Source organism: Mus pahari, chromosome 15 (genome assembly GCF_900095145.1).
Source record: "Mus pahari chromosome 15, PAHARI_EIJ_v1.1, whole genome shotgun sequence".
Lineage (NCBI taxonomy): Eukaryota > Metazoa > Chordata > Mammalia > Rodentia > Muridae > Mus > Mus pahari.
In genome coordinates, this window is record NC_034604.1 from 77340340 (window position 1) to 77353358 (window position 13019).

The 13019-nt window shown below is 45.9% G+C and overlaps 1 protein-coding gene across 4 annotated transcripts in view; it reads right to left on the reverse strand.

Moving 5' to 3' along the window:
• The window catches only part of Znf407 (zinc finger protein 407), a 403561-nt gene extending 398010 nt beyond the window's left edge, over positions 1 to 5551 (reverse strand). For 2 of the 4 annotated variants that reach the window (XM_029547226.1, XM_021214705.2), the window contains exon 1: positions 4870 to 5285. The gene's annotated coding sequence lies outside the window, so the exon portion shown is untranslated. Of the gene's footprint in view, positions 1 to 4869; positions 5286 to 5451 lie in introns of those variants that run through there. The other 2 variants (XM_029547225.1, XM_029547227.1) reach the window with 2 other exon arrangements.
• Positions 5552 to 13019: the final 7468 nt, after the last annotated feature.

Genomic DNA, 13019 nt, shown 5'->3' on the forward strand with positions numbered 1-13019 from the left:
ACCAGCTAAGGCTAGGAGCTGTGCTGTGAGTCCCACCACACTGCCTCAACTCCTTCCAGCTCCCTAAGGTTATGAGCTGTGCTGTGAGCTCCACCATGCTTTCTTTCCTTTCAGCTTCCTGAAAAAATGAGCTAATAAACTTCTTCCCTGGGGGGCTTCTGTCAGGTATTTTGCACAAGTAACTAATACAAAGAAAAAAAAAAATCTCTAGACTGTTACATAGTAACAAGCAGTTTTCCTGGGACATTTAAAAACCAGAATGTTACCAGAAATGCAGAGAGTAAAGACTTCATTCCAGACCTTGCAGAGGGGAACATGTATCCTATTGGGTATTAGACTAGAGGCCATTCTTGTTACATTCTGCCAACAACCTACCTGTTATTTGCCCATGTTCTGAAAAATCTCAGCAATGCTCAATTCAAAAGTAATGGACTGGGCTGGAGAGATGGCTCAGGGTTAAGAGCACTGACTGCTCTTCCAAAGGTCCTGAGTTTAAAATCCCAACAACCACATGGTGGCTCACAACCACCCATAATGAAATCTGATACCCTCTTTTGGAGTGTCTGAAGTCAGCTACAGTGTACTTATATATAATAAATAAATAAATCTTTTTTAAAAGAATTTCTATAAAAGTAATGGATTAATTTACATTTAAAGAAGAAGATTTCAAGATATCATAGCATACTTTTAACCTGATTTACAGTGAGGACAAAAAAAAAAAAGTACAAGGAAAACAAAGATAGAAAATTCTATCATTAAAGAGATCAACCGTTAGAGAAAAGCAGGACAAGGTACACTGTGACTGTCTAAAGTTTGCCTCACTAGTAAGACACTCACTGGTAAAGGAACAAGTGGGAGGCATGGCCTTGTTGAAAAAGCCTACTTTTAATGAGGGGTTTTAAATGTTTTTAACCTCTCTTCTAGTCCACCACCCACTGCAGGTAGTGGAAGAGAAAGGATATGGGGGAAGTGGACCTGTTTAGAAATGGTTCTTTTAAGCAATTCCCATCTGTGTTGTCTGGAAATCTGTAGTTTGGTTCATAGGTAAGTAATGGCAGCTCAATCCACTGATACAGCAGTAGTGCAGCCATCTTGGGATACTAGTAGTGGTGGCACAACTTAGCAGGACTGGGCTTCAGCCAAATCAGCACAAAGCAGTAGGAATGACAGAAGTTCTCTGCTGTGTCTCAGCAAAACTAAGATCAGTGAAGATGTGAGACCAAGAAGCATTTAGCTATGTAAGCAAGCCAAGCTCAGCCTCAGTCCCTGCCCACTGGGCCTATTTCTACTCCCTCCAAACACCATGTGTCTTCCACAGGCCTTGTATCAGCACTTGAGTCTGTCTCAGTGGACATCACTCTGTTAATTAGTCTGAGTTCGAGGAAGCGGCAGCAAACTGTAGCACATCACCACCACCGCGGCAGCAAACTGTAGCACATCACCACCACCACAAGTTTTTTGGCAAGTTTCTCTCTAACCAGTCCTGACAAATGGAGTTCAACTATGAAATGGGAAGCATACCAATACATTTATGTCATTAGCAAAGAATCCTTCATGTGTCCTTTCGCATGCTTGCTTTACAGCACCGCCTTTCACCTGTGCCTGCTTCACAACCGGCCTTTCCAAAGCACCATCTAACACAACTGACTTTCCAAGGAGCCCCCGAGCCTCCACTCTGGAGACGCCACTACAGATAGGCTTGGAGGTTTCAAAAGCCCAAACCAAGCCTGGCCTTGCTCTCGCTCTGCCTAGAACTTGCAGATCTCGGATAAGCATGCATGCATGCATGCTGCTGCCATTACGACTGGAAGTCATGATGATCACAGGCTAACTCTCTAAAACGATAAGCCCCTAATTAAATGGTTTCTTTTATAAGCTGCCACTGTGTCTCTTTACAGCAAAAGAACTGTAACTAAGACACTATGGCACCCAGGAAATGCAATGACAGTTGCTGCTAAAAGCAGAGAAATCAGGATTCCTATACCTACCCAAAAATCACAACACAGAGAACTAAAGGTCCCACTACCTGGGGCCTGCACAAGACATGCAACAGCAGCAGGTACCTACCACCCTTTGCCGCCTGACTCAATAAATCCAAGTGCTGAAGTATGCACAAAAGCCGTGAAGATCAGCCAGCACCTGAAACGCCACTTCTCCGGGCTTCACCAGTTTTTAAGTCCAGCAAAATAAGAAGTAACAAATTGTGTTAAACTTTTCTACTTTGGAAGTTACCCTCCTATTTTAAAGGAATTCATTGCTGTGAGAACTGTGCCAAAGAAAATATACTGTCTCTCTCTAGTCCCTAGAAACAATGGTAGTTTGGCCAATTTTATGTCCTCACTTAGAACTTTAAACATCACAAAGATGCACAGGCAGAAAAAGGTTCTTTTCCTGTGGCAAAAGGAACTTCAGCCTATCAACAAAGGTAGCAGCTTTCTCCAGTGGTGACTTTGTCAACAGCAGAATTCTAACCAGGCTACATATGGGATGGAGCTTGTGCTAGGACTTCAAACACATTTTTCCAGTCTGCCCCTTTAATTCTGAGAGCTATCTACTACATTCCAGGGCATGCCTTTCTGTCTAAGGCAGGCAAAACCCTACAGTTGACAGCCGAGAACTGAGTGGTACCCCAGACCTTGCCCTTGGAGAATGCTATATCAACACTAGATTGTACTGCCAATGCCATTAGTAGCTTAGTCCTCCACTACCCATACATCAGTTTACTTAGTGCAATGGCTGACACAGAGCAAGCACGCCATGTGGAGTTCTCTGTATGAACTCCACAGCAGGGAAGACAGCTTTGTGTTGAACCCCCACCTTGCATTCAGAAACATCCACTGATGTGACACTGAGTATCAAAGAATCATTTGGAGCTGTACAGCTTCACTCACTCATCAGTTTACACCCTGGGATTCTTTCCATCACCTAATTAGGAAACAACTTTCTTAAAGGAGAGAAAAAAATTAGGATTCTATGTCACCAGAGTTCTCCTTCAGTTGCATCCTTTAGGGAAAACTGTCCTTTGACAAAATACATTCCTACTAACCCTCGCCACCAAACTCAAATGCTATTCTCTGCGAGATTTCGCCACCCAACAGGCAAGAAGGCATAGCTCCCTCTGTGCTTCCAGATCTCTGTGCTAGCGCATTTCTTAAATAGCTCTCTCCTAACCCAGATCTCAAAACCGCCTTTCCCAGCACCCGGACTGATGGCAGGCAGACAGGAAGAGCCGCTCATGGCAGGCAGGCAGGAAGTGCCGCTCATGGCAGGCAGACAGGAAGTGCCGCTCTAGAAGTGGAGACGCTGCTTTGATGCCGAATCCACTCTCTGTACTACACTGCAACTTTTCTACAAATCCAAAAAAAAAAAAAAAAAAAGTTTAAAAATGCTTTCTCTTTGGCTGGAGAGATGGCTCAGCAGTTAAGAGCACTGACTGCACTTCTGAAGGTCCCGAGTTCAAATCCCAGCACCCACATGGTGGCTCACAACCATCTGTAATGAGATCTGATGCCCTCTTCTGGTGTGTTGACAGCTACAGTGTACTTACATATAATAAATAATAAATACAATCTTTAAAAACATTTTCTCAATATAAATAATTTTAATGGAACCAGTGTTGTAAACCATTATTACATAATGCCTGCTATACCGGAGAGTTTGTACAGAGTCTGGCAGTACAATCTAGTGTTGATACAGTATTCTCTGAGGGCAAGGTGGTACAGTGCACTCACAGTTCTTGGGTGTCAACTGTAGTGATGGGTTTTGACTGACTGACTTAAAGTCCTATTTGTACCAAGACTTACTACTAAACATTTGAATGTGGACATTTTGTTCAAGCTATCTAATGGATGTTTATACGTCGGGAGTAACTGCTCCTAAACAAGGCTGTCTTGCTTTATGAACTATGAAGAGTATGTGCAACTAACAGGAGTTCGAGTATTTTCTAAGCAGTATCTTGTTTCCAAATGAGCTACCATCCCACTAATTAGGTACATACTCTGACTAACCCTGTCAAATGTAGGCTAAAAGGTTGTCACTCAAGTCACATCATTAGATATGACCGCCCATAAGAAATCCTCGTGTGTGTGTGTGTGTGTGTGTGTGTGTGTGTGTGTGTGTAGTCGTGTGCTCAGATTCCAGCTCCACCAAGGGGTCCTATTCCAGAAGTTTTCATATAAACGGGCAACTCAAAACCCAACACAACCAACAGCGGTCAGCGGCTACTGTTCCCAAGGCCCAGCAGACTGATGAGACAGAGGGAAGCACCGCCACGCGAAGCTCCTGAGGCCGCGGAGGTAGGTGAGTGGGAAGGGGCGCGCTGCCCGCGCCGCCGCAGCGCCCAGAGTCTCCCGACTGTCGCGCAGAGCAGGAACCTCCCTTTCCGTCACGGGCTCCTGTCACCAGCATAGCATAACGGAAGGCGCGCGAGTGGCGGCGGCTTGGGCAGGGGAGCCGAGCGCACCGAAGCGGGATGCCCGTCCCTCGGAGCGGACGCGGGGCAGCGCTACGGCTGCGGAAGCGCGCTCCCTCGGAACGAAGAGGATCTCGGAGCCGAGGGCTGCGCGGAGGGGACGCTCGGCAAGGCTGTCAACGCGCCGGCCCAGGGCGGCCGCGGCGCGGGGCGGAGGGCGCCGGGCAGCGGGACGTGCGCAGCCGACAGGCGAGGGCGTGGGTCCCGGCGTGCGGCGGGGCGGCGTCGGGCCCGGCGGGGAGGGGCGGAGGCGGGGGAGGGGGCGGGAGCGCGGCCGGCCCGCGGGCTCCCGACGCCCCGCCACCCGCCGGGGCCCGCAGGCCGCCGCCCCCGGACCCCGCGCCGACGCCGGGCCATCCCCGCCCCCGGACCCCCCGCCCCGCCGGAGAATAACTCACCTGTTTGTCGGGGAAATCGCTCCTGCTCGGCCCTCTGACTGACTCCTCCGGCTCACCGTCTTCCCTCTGGGAGGAAGAGGCGGGACTTCCTGTCTCTCCGCCGAGCCACTTCCGGCGGTTCCCAGGGCGACTACGCTGGATGGAGCACAGGACACCATAACCGAAAAACGAAAGATTTCACGATCGCCTTGGCTGAAGACCTAACATTCACCTTCTCTGCTTTCCCTCGAATGGCCGGCGGCTCAGCGTGTCGACTTGTTTTCAGCCCAGCGGTGCTTGCCGGAAGTCCCTACGGGAGAAAACAGGAAGTTCCACCCTCCCCGCTGGAAGGGAAACGGAAAGCCCAGAGAGTCAATCTGTAGGGCCGAAGCTGTTTGGGCTCAGTGGCGGCCGGTTCTTCGCGGGAGGACTGTCGCCTTCCCGAGGATACTCAGCGGAACCGTCCCCGCAGCACCCCGCGCCTTGTCTCCATCCCTCGAACCCGAGGGCGGTGCTGGGAAGGGCAGGGGCGGGGCCTGCGCTAGGGCCTTCCTCTGCATCGGGGCCCCCCAGGAGTAGGCTTAGAGCCTCTGGGGTTCTCACGTGAAGACTGCGAGTGTCAAAGCGCTACCCTAGTTCATGAAAACAGATGATCCAACGACGCCAGAATGGGGTCTCCCCGGTGTTCACCGCAGGGAGGGAGCCGCGAATCTCGTGGTTCCTGAGAATAATGTTGTGATTCACTTATCCGCGGTAGGGAATTACAATCCAAGAGAATCAAATAACCATTCCCAAGATTACACAGCTAGCAAAGTGAAACATAACTCTAAACTCAAGAGTCAACCTTTCCTAGTCTGTAGTGCTGATTCATATATATCATGGCCAAAATCGGTTTACACGTCTAATCTTAAAAAGTACAGTGGACTGGGAAGTATGTGGCGCTCCAGTGGTCCCTGTCTCTTAAATAATTCCCACAGTGTCTACAGTTAGCAGAGTGGGAACAGGACGGGTACATAAGCTAAATAATAATTTCAGTGGAAGGGACTGGGTGGTGATGTCACGCACCTTTAATCTCAGCACTCAAGAGGCAGGGGCAGCTGATCTCTGGACTACCAAGGGAGTTGCAGCCAGAATTGCACAAAGAAAGCCTGGCTCCAAAAAACAAGTGAATCAAATAAGGAAAGGATGGGTGTGAATAGGAAATTTATAATCACTTATGTCTAGAGACATATGTTGGGCTCTAGTAATGCACTCCATTAATCCTAGCACTTGAGAGGCAGCGGCAGGCAGATCTCTTGAGTTCAAGGCCAGCCTGGTCTACAGAGTGAGTTCCAGGACAGCCAGGGTTAGAAAACTTTGTCTCAAAAAAAAAAAAAAAAAAAAAACGACAAGAGACAGATCATCAGGTCAGTGATAGAGCATGCGTGGGAAGTGTAAGCTCCTGAGCTTGCTCCCCAACATGTCACACATGCCAAAGCCAGGATGTGGTATGACACCAGTATAACACACCAGGAGGCCATTTCCTGATGAGAAACTTCAATGTCAACAACAACAACAACAACAAAAAAAAAAAAAAAAAAAAAAAAAAACCCTACATGGATCTGTTGTTAAGTGGCTAGAAGCCACTTCTAATTATACCTTCCTTTTTAAAAACAGAGTTTAAAAACAAAACAGAAAAAAGGCACATGGCACAGAGACACAGATTAGGTCATCTCTCAGCATCAAAAACTCTTCTTTATGTAACAGTGATTAACACAGAGACCCACAACTGATTGGAGAATGAAGAAGATAAGCGCAACTGATTGGAGAATGAAGAAGATAAGCCATGAAATATTCAGCCCTAGCCAAGAGTGGTGGCACACACCTTTAATCTCAGCACTTAAGAGGCAAAGAAAGGGGGATCTCTGTGAGTTCGAGGCCAACCTGGTCTACAAAGCAAGTTCCATGACAGCCAGGGCTACACAGAGAAACCTTGTCTTGGAAAACAGAAGAAAAAAATATTCAGCCCTCCAAGGAACACCTCTAACGTATTGGAAAAGGATTAGGAGGTATGGCCTTGTTATAGGAAGGGGGCATGGACTTTGAGGTCTCAAAAGCCCGTGCCAGGCTCAGGCTCCCCCTTCCTGCTGCTGTATGCCTCTCAGCTACTTCAGCACCATGTTTGCTGGTGTGCAGCCATGCTCCCTGCCATGAAGATAATGGACTAAACCTAAAGAAACTATAAGCAAGCCCTAACTAAATCCTTTCTTTTATAGGAGTTTCCATGGTCATGGTGGCCCTTCACAGTAATACAACAGTGACTAAGGACAGAAGGCAAAAAGACTAAGAGCCAGAAGTCGAATGCAGGAAAACCGTTACCTGAACACGGAAGGGTAGTTGCACATGTGCACACACAGCCATGTGACCTCACGGCAGTTGTGACAGCAGGCTCAAGACCTGTGCATGCTCAAACCAGCATAAAGAGATGAGGTGGGCACAAAGTTCCACTCCAGAGATTGCTATTGACAATTGATACTGGCCGGGAGAGAGAATCTGTTTTCTTTAGGGGTGTATGGTTTCTGGGAAGGGGGCAGTCAACCATGTTCCAGTAGAAAGCCACACATCCAAGAGTATAAGGGAAGTACAAATTGAACATGATATTCTTTAAAAATGAAAAAAAAAGGACACAAAGTTGGGTAGGTGTGAAAAGGAGGGTGGATCTGGAATGAGTTAGAGACCATAGTGACTTCAGTCAAAATGCATTGAACACAATTTTTTTTTTTGGTTTTTTGAGACAGGGTTTCTCTGTGTAGTCCTGGCTGTCCTGGAACTCACTCTGTAGACCAGGCTGGCCTCGAACTCAGAAATCCNCCTGCCTCTGCCTCCCAAGTGCTGGGATTAAAGGCGTGCGCCACCACGCCCGGCTCACAATTTTTAACTAATAAAAATTGCCAAAGGGCTGGCGAGATGGCTCAGTGGGTAAGAGCACTGACTGTTTTTCCAAAGGTCCTGAGTTCAAATCCCAGCAACCACATGGTGGCTCACAACCACCTGTAATGAGATCTGACACCCTCTTCTGGTGCGTCTGAAGTCAGTTACAGTGTACCTATGTATAATAATAAATACATCTTTAAAAAAATTGCCAAAAAGGAAAACTGAAAAAAAGTTAATAAAAACAAAAAATAAATGGTGATTCTCTAAAAGTATTTATAAATGTAAAAGTATCCACCAAAGTTAATAAAAACAAATATAATATATTGAATCCCCACTCTGATAGACAGTGCTCAATGTTTTTCCCATATCATTTTGCTACCCATGACTACAATAAAGACATTCTCATTCCTGCAAAGAAAACTGTCATCACTTGTGACAACATTCCTGACCAAGGTAACTTAAGGAAGTATCTCCCGTGTTTTTAAAAGTGTTAGTCTACTATGACAGGAATGACATGGAAAGTAACATGAAGCAGCTAGTCACATGGTGTCCTTGGTCAGGAAGCAGAGAAAAATGAACGCTGGTCTTCTCTCTACTCAGTCCCAGGCTCTGACCTGTAGCATGATGCCGTCTACACTCAAGCTGGTCCTTCCCTCTTCAGTTAAACCTTGGAAACACCCCCATAAACATATGCAGAGGTGTGCTTCAATGCTGATTTTAAATGCAATCAGGTTTAATATAAAAGCACACTAGCCACACCTGTGTTGTAATACTGGCCTCCACAGTCTCATTTCATCTTATAAAGCAAAGTCCATGTATTTCATCCCTAAATGTTCCCATTACATTTAGCAGTCTCGATGCTTCTCATGGTGGGCACACAGTGGCACACACCTTTAATCTCAGGCAGAGGCAGGTGGATCTCTGAGCTTAAGGTCATCTTGTTCTATATAGTGAGTTCCAGGCCCACCAAATCTACACAGTAAGACCCTGTGTAAAAAAAATAAAAAAGCCAAAATCTTTTCTGAGACTCAAAACACACTTAACTGGGAACCTCATGAAGTAAAAACAAAAACAAAAACAAAACAAAAACAAAAAACAAGTTAATAGACTTTCAAGACACAATGGCAAAGAATAAGCGTTCTTTGGGGGCAGAGTTTCTCTGTGTCACAGCCTTGGCTGTCGTGCAACTTGCCTAGATCAGGCTGATCTTGAACTCAGACACACACCTGCCTCTGTCTCCCAAGTGCTGGGAGCAAAGGTGTGATCAACCCTGCCCAGCTTAGAATAAGCATTCTTGAATTGGAATCTGAGAAGGTGACATATATATCTGAAAAGGAAAGTCTCAGGGTACCTTTAGAATTATTTTATGTATGTACATGTGCATGTATGTTCATTCACATCTGTCTAGACACGTGCAAGTCTATGTGTACATGTGAATATATGCATATATATATACACACATGTGAATATATATATGCATACATACAAACACATACACCCCAGGTTGACATTTACTTTATTGCTTGATTGCTCTTTATATATTGAGGCAGGGTCCCTTGAGTAAAATGACTTTGAATGTTTTAGAAACAGATGTATTTAGTTTTACTCTATAAGAGTGTTTTGCCTGTATGTATGTGCATACATTATATGCAATCCTGGTACCTGAGGAGACTAGAAAAGGGTAAAAGATCCCAAGAATCTGGAATTGTGGTGATTTGTGAGCCGCATGTGGTTGCTGGGAACTGAGCTGTGCAAGAGCAAAATGCACTCACCTGCTGGCTCTGGCTGGCCTGGGCCTCTCTGTGCACCAGGATTAAAGGAGTGCTGGGTTTAAAGAGCAAAATGCACTCACCTGCTGGCTCTGGCTGACCTGGGCCTCTCTGTGGACCAGGGTTAAAGGAGTGCTGGGTTTAAAGAGCAAAATGCACTCACCTGCTGGCTCTGGCTGACCTGGGCCTCTCTGTGGACCAGGGTTAAAGGAGTGCTGGGTTTAAAGAGCAAAATGCACTCACCTGCTGGCTCTGGCTGACCTGGGCCTCTCTGTGGACCAGGATTAAAGGAGTGCTGGGTTTAAAGAGCAAAATGCACTCACCTGCTGGCTCTGGCTGGCCTGGGCCTCTCTGTGCACCAGGATTAAAGGAGTGCTGGGTTTAAAGAGCAAAATGCACTCACCTGCTGGCTCTGGCTGACCTGGGCCTCTCTGTGGACCAGGGTTAAAGGAGTGCTGGGTTTAAAGACATGCTCCACCACCTCTGGCCTCACCATTCCCGTTTGAATGTGGTGCTGGGGGGCTGGTGAGATGGCTCAGGGGTTAACAGCACCGACTGCTCTTCTGAAGGTCCTGAGTTCAAATCCCATGGTGGCTCACAACCATCCATAATGAGATCTGACACCCTCTTCTAGTGTGTCTGAAGACAGCTACAGTGTGTTTACATAAAATAATAAATAAACCTTAAAAAAAAAAAAAAGAATGTGGTGCTGGGGAGTAAGTCCAGGGCTTGGGCATACTAAGCTAGCATTCTACGGACTGAGGCCCAGTCCCATCATTTAGATTCAATATGATTGTTAATACAGTTGTGTTGAACCCTCTAATTTTACTAGTTTTCTCTCTGTCTCATTACAACACTCCTCTGTCTTAGTTAGGGTTTCTATTGCTGTGATGAAACACCAAAAGGAACTTGGGGAGAACGTGATTTACTTCAGCTGAAGCCTCCATGTTCCCGACCATCACGGAGGGAAGTCAGGGCAGGCACTGAAGCAGAAGCCATGGAAGAACACTGCTCACTGACTTGCTCCTCATAGCCTGCTCACCTTGCTTTCATATACAACTCAAAACCTTCTGCCCAAGGGTGGCACTGCCCACACAGAGCTGGCCCTTCCCACAGGCTTGCAGTGGCCAGCGGGGTGGGAGGAGTTTAACTGAGGTCCCTTCTTCACTGACTCTAGTTTGTGTCGAGTTGGAAACAAAACTACCCAATGTGGTAACCCTTTTGGGAAATTTTCGTATATAAAAATATAAGAAAAGATAAAAATAAGTATAGTGTGAATAAGAAAAGTATTAGAAAAAGACATATATCAATGTTAATCTCAGGATTTTGATTTGCATTGTAGTTAAAAGACTACGAATGTTTAAGAATGTGCACTCACATTTGGGAATAAAATGGCATCACACTTGCAATGTGGTTTTGAATGATTTAAAATACAAGTAAGGGCCAGTGAGATGTCTCACATAAAGGTGCTTCAAGCTAGACAGTCTGAGTTCAGTGCCAAGAACCCATGATAAAAGGAGAAAATCAATTTCGAAAAGTGTCCTCTGACCTTCACACATAAATAATTCAATGCCCATGCCCACCTCCCTCTCCCCCAACCTCTCTCTCTCTCTCTCTCTCTCTCTCTCTCACACACACACACACACACACACACAACTAACTATATATAAAATAACAATAAATACAATTTTTAAATGCTCATTTTATTTTATTTTATTTTATTTTGGTTTTCAACACAGGGTTTCTCTGTCTAACAGCATTAGCTGTCTTGGAACTCACTCTGTAGTTCAGGNTGGCCTTGAACTCTCAGAGATCCGCCTGTCTCTGCCTCCTGAATGCTGGGCTTAAAGGCGAACAACACCACCAGCTAGTTTCAAAGACTAATTTTTAAGGAGGAAATTAGGCCTAACACTCTTGTACCCCTTTTCTGTAATTAGGGAAACACACCACCAATCAGTCTAGAACACTTTCCTGCGGTATTAGGCTGGTTATTCACTCTTCGTGTAGGACTGTGCATCCAGGTGAGAGAAGTAGGGGAAAAAAAACTCAAAATTACAAACCTGAGGTGATCCCTCAGGAATGTTATCTTCTGTCCTGAGACATGGAAAAAAAGTTTGGCTCCAAGTCCTACCTTAAGAGGCAACATACCGGCCGGGCGTGGTGGTGCATGCCTTTAATCCTAGCACTTGGGAGGCAGAGGCAGGAGAATTTCTGAGTTCGAGGTCAGCCTGATCTACAGAGTGAGTTCCAGGACAGCCAGGGCTATACAGAGAAACCCTGTCTCGGGGAAAAAAAAAAGAGGCAACATACCATAATATAACATGATATATGATATATCAGAGTATAATGTGATATAACATAAGATAACATAATATAATACAGTACAGAGCCTGACAACTCTCCTAGGCACACCTATGAAAACCACTGGTTTCTTCCCAATACCTCAAACTTGCTTGGTTCCCAAGTGCTTCCTGAAGACAGCAGTGCTTTGACCGGCTTGAACATAAACTGAGCAAAATCCACTGAGTACAGCTGTGAACTGGAGTTCCTCTCAAACAGTCCCACCAGGCATTTCAGAAAGTTGATTGTTAAACTATTGAATGATTGGGATGAGTTGGAATGTTACAATTCCAAAGCCAAATTATCTTGGGCTACCTTATCCTTCTAGATAACCACCCAAGGTCTACATTGTTTGACCTAACATCCTTGTGACTAGTAGGTTAAATCCCTTTGGATTGTACAAACAGACCCCTGCCTTCCACCAATGAAGAAGTTAAAACTTGTCATCCATCAGATAACATCTGGAGCCTAGAGAGGCTTCCCCACTTTGCCACTTCACGTTTCTACCAATGTATTGAAAAAGCACATCGATTTATAATGTTAATCTATTACTGTAGAAAAACTTCATGAAGGCCAAGCGTGGTGGTACAGTGCCTTTTGTCTTAGCACTTGGGAGCCAGGGGCAGGGGCAGAGGCATACCTTTCTGCATTAAGGGCCAGCTTGGTCTACATAGAAAGTTCCAGGCTAGCCAGCTGTTACTACTATGAAACATATTTGGGGAAAACTAGATCTATGTTCTCTGCCCATAGCCACTCATATTAGACTTTAGACAGCCCTGGCAGGAGGTAGGTGAGAACTGTTTTTATTCTTACCATACAATTGACTTATGGTATGCCGCTTTTCCTGAGTCTGTTTGTATTCACCCTTGATTCCAAGGGCAAAGACAGACAGATCAAAAAAAAGTGTTCCTTCCAAGCCCATCTTTGGTGAAGTAAGATGTTTATTGGGGGTTATACCTACCAGGGCCTGGGGGACTCAGCCAGCTGGAGCACTGAAAGGCCTCACTCCAACATTGGAGATGACTCTGACGCTGTGTCTCTAGGTATCGTAGGCAGTTTGCAGACAGTTCTACACCAAAAGGCTTTCCTTTGTCAGGCATGGTGGTCACAACCTTATCCCAATGAGTGCCTTCGGCAGACGGGGGGTGG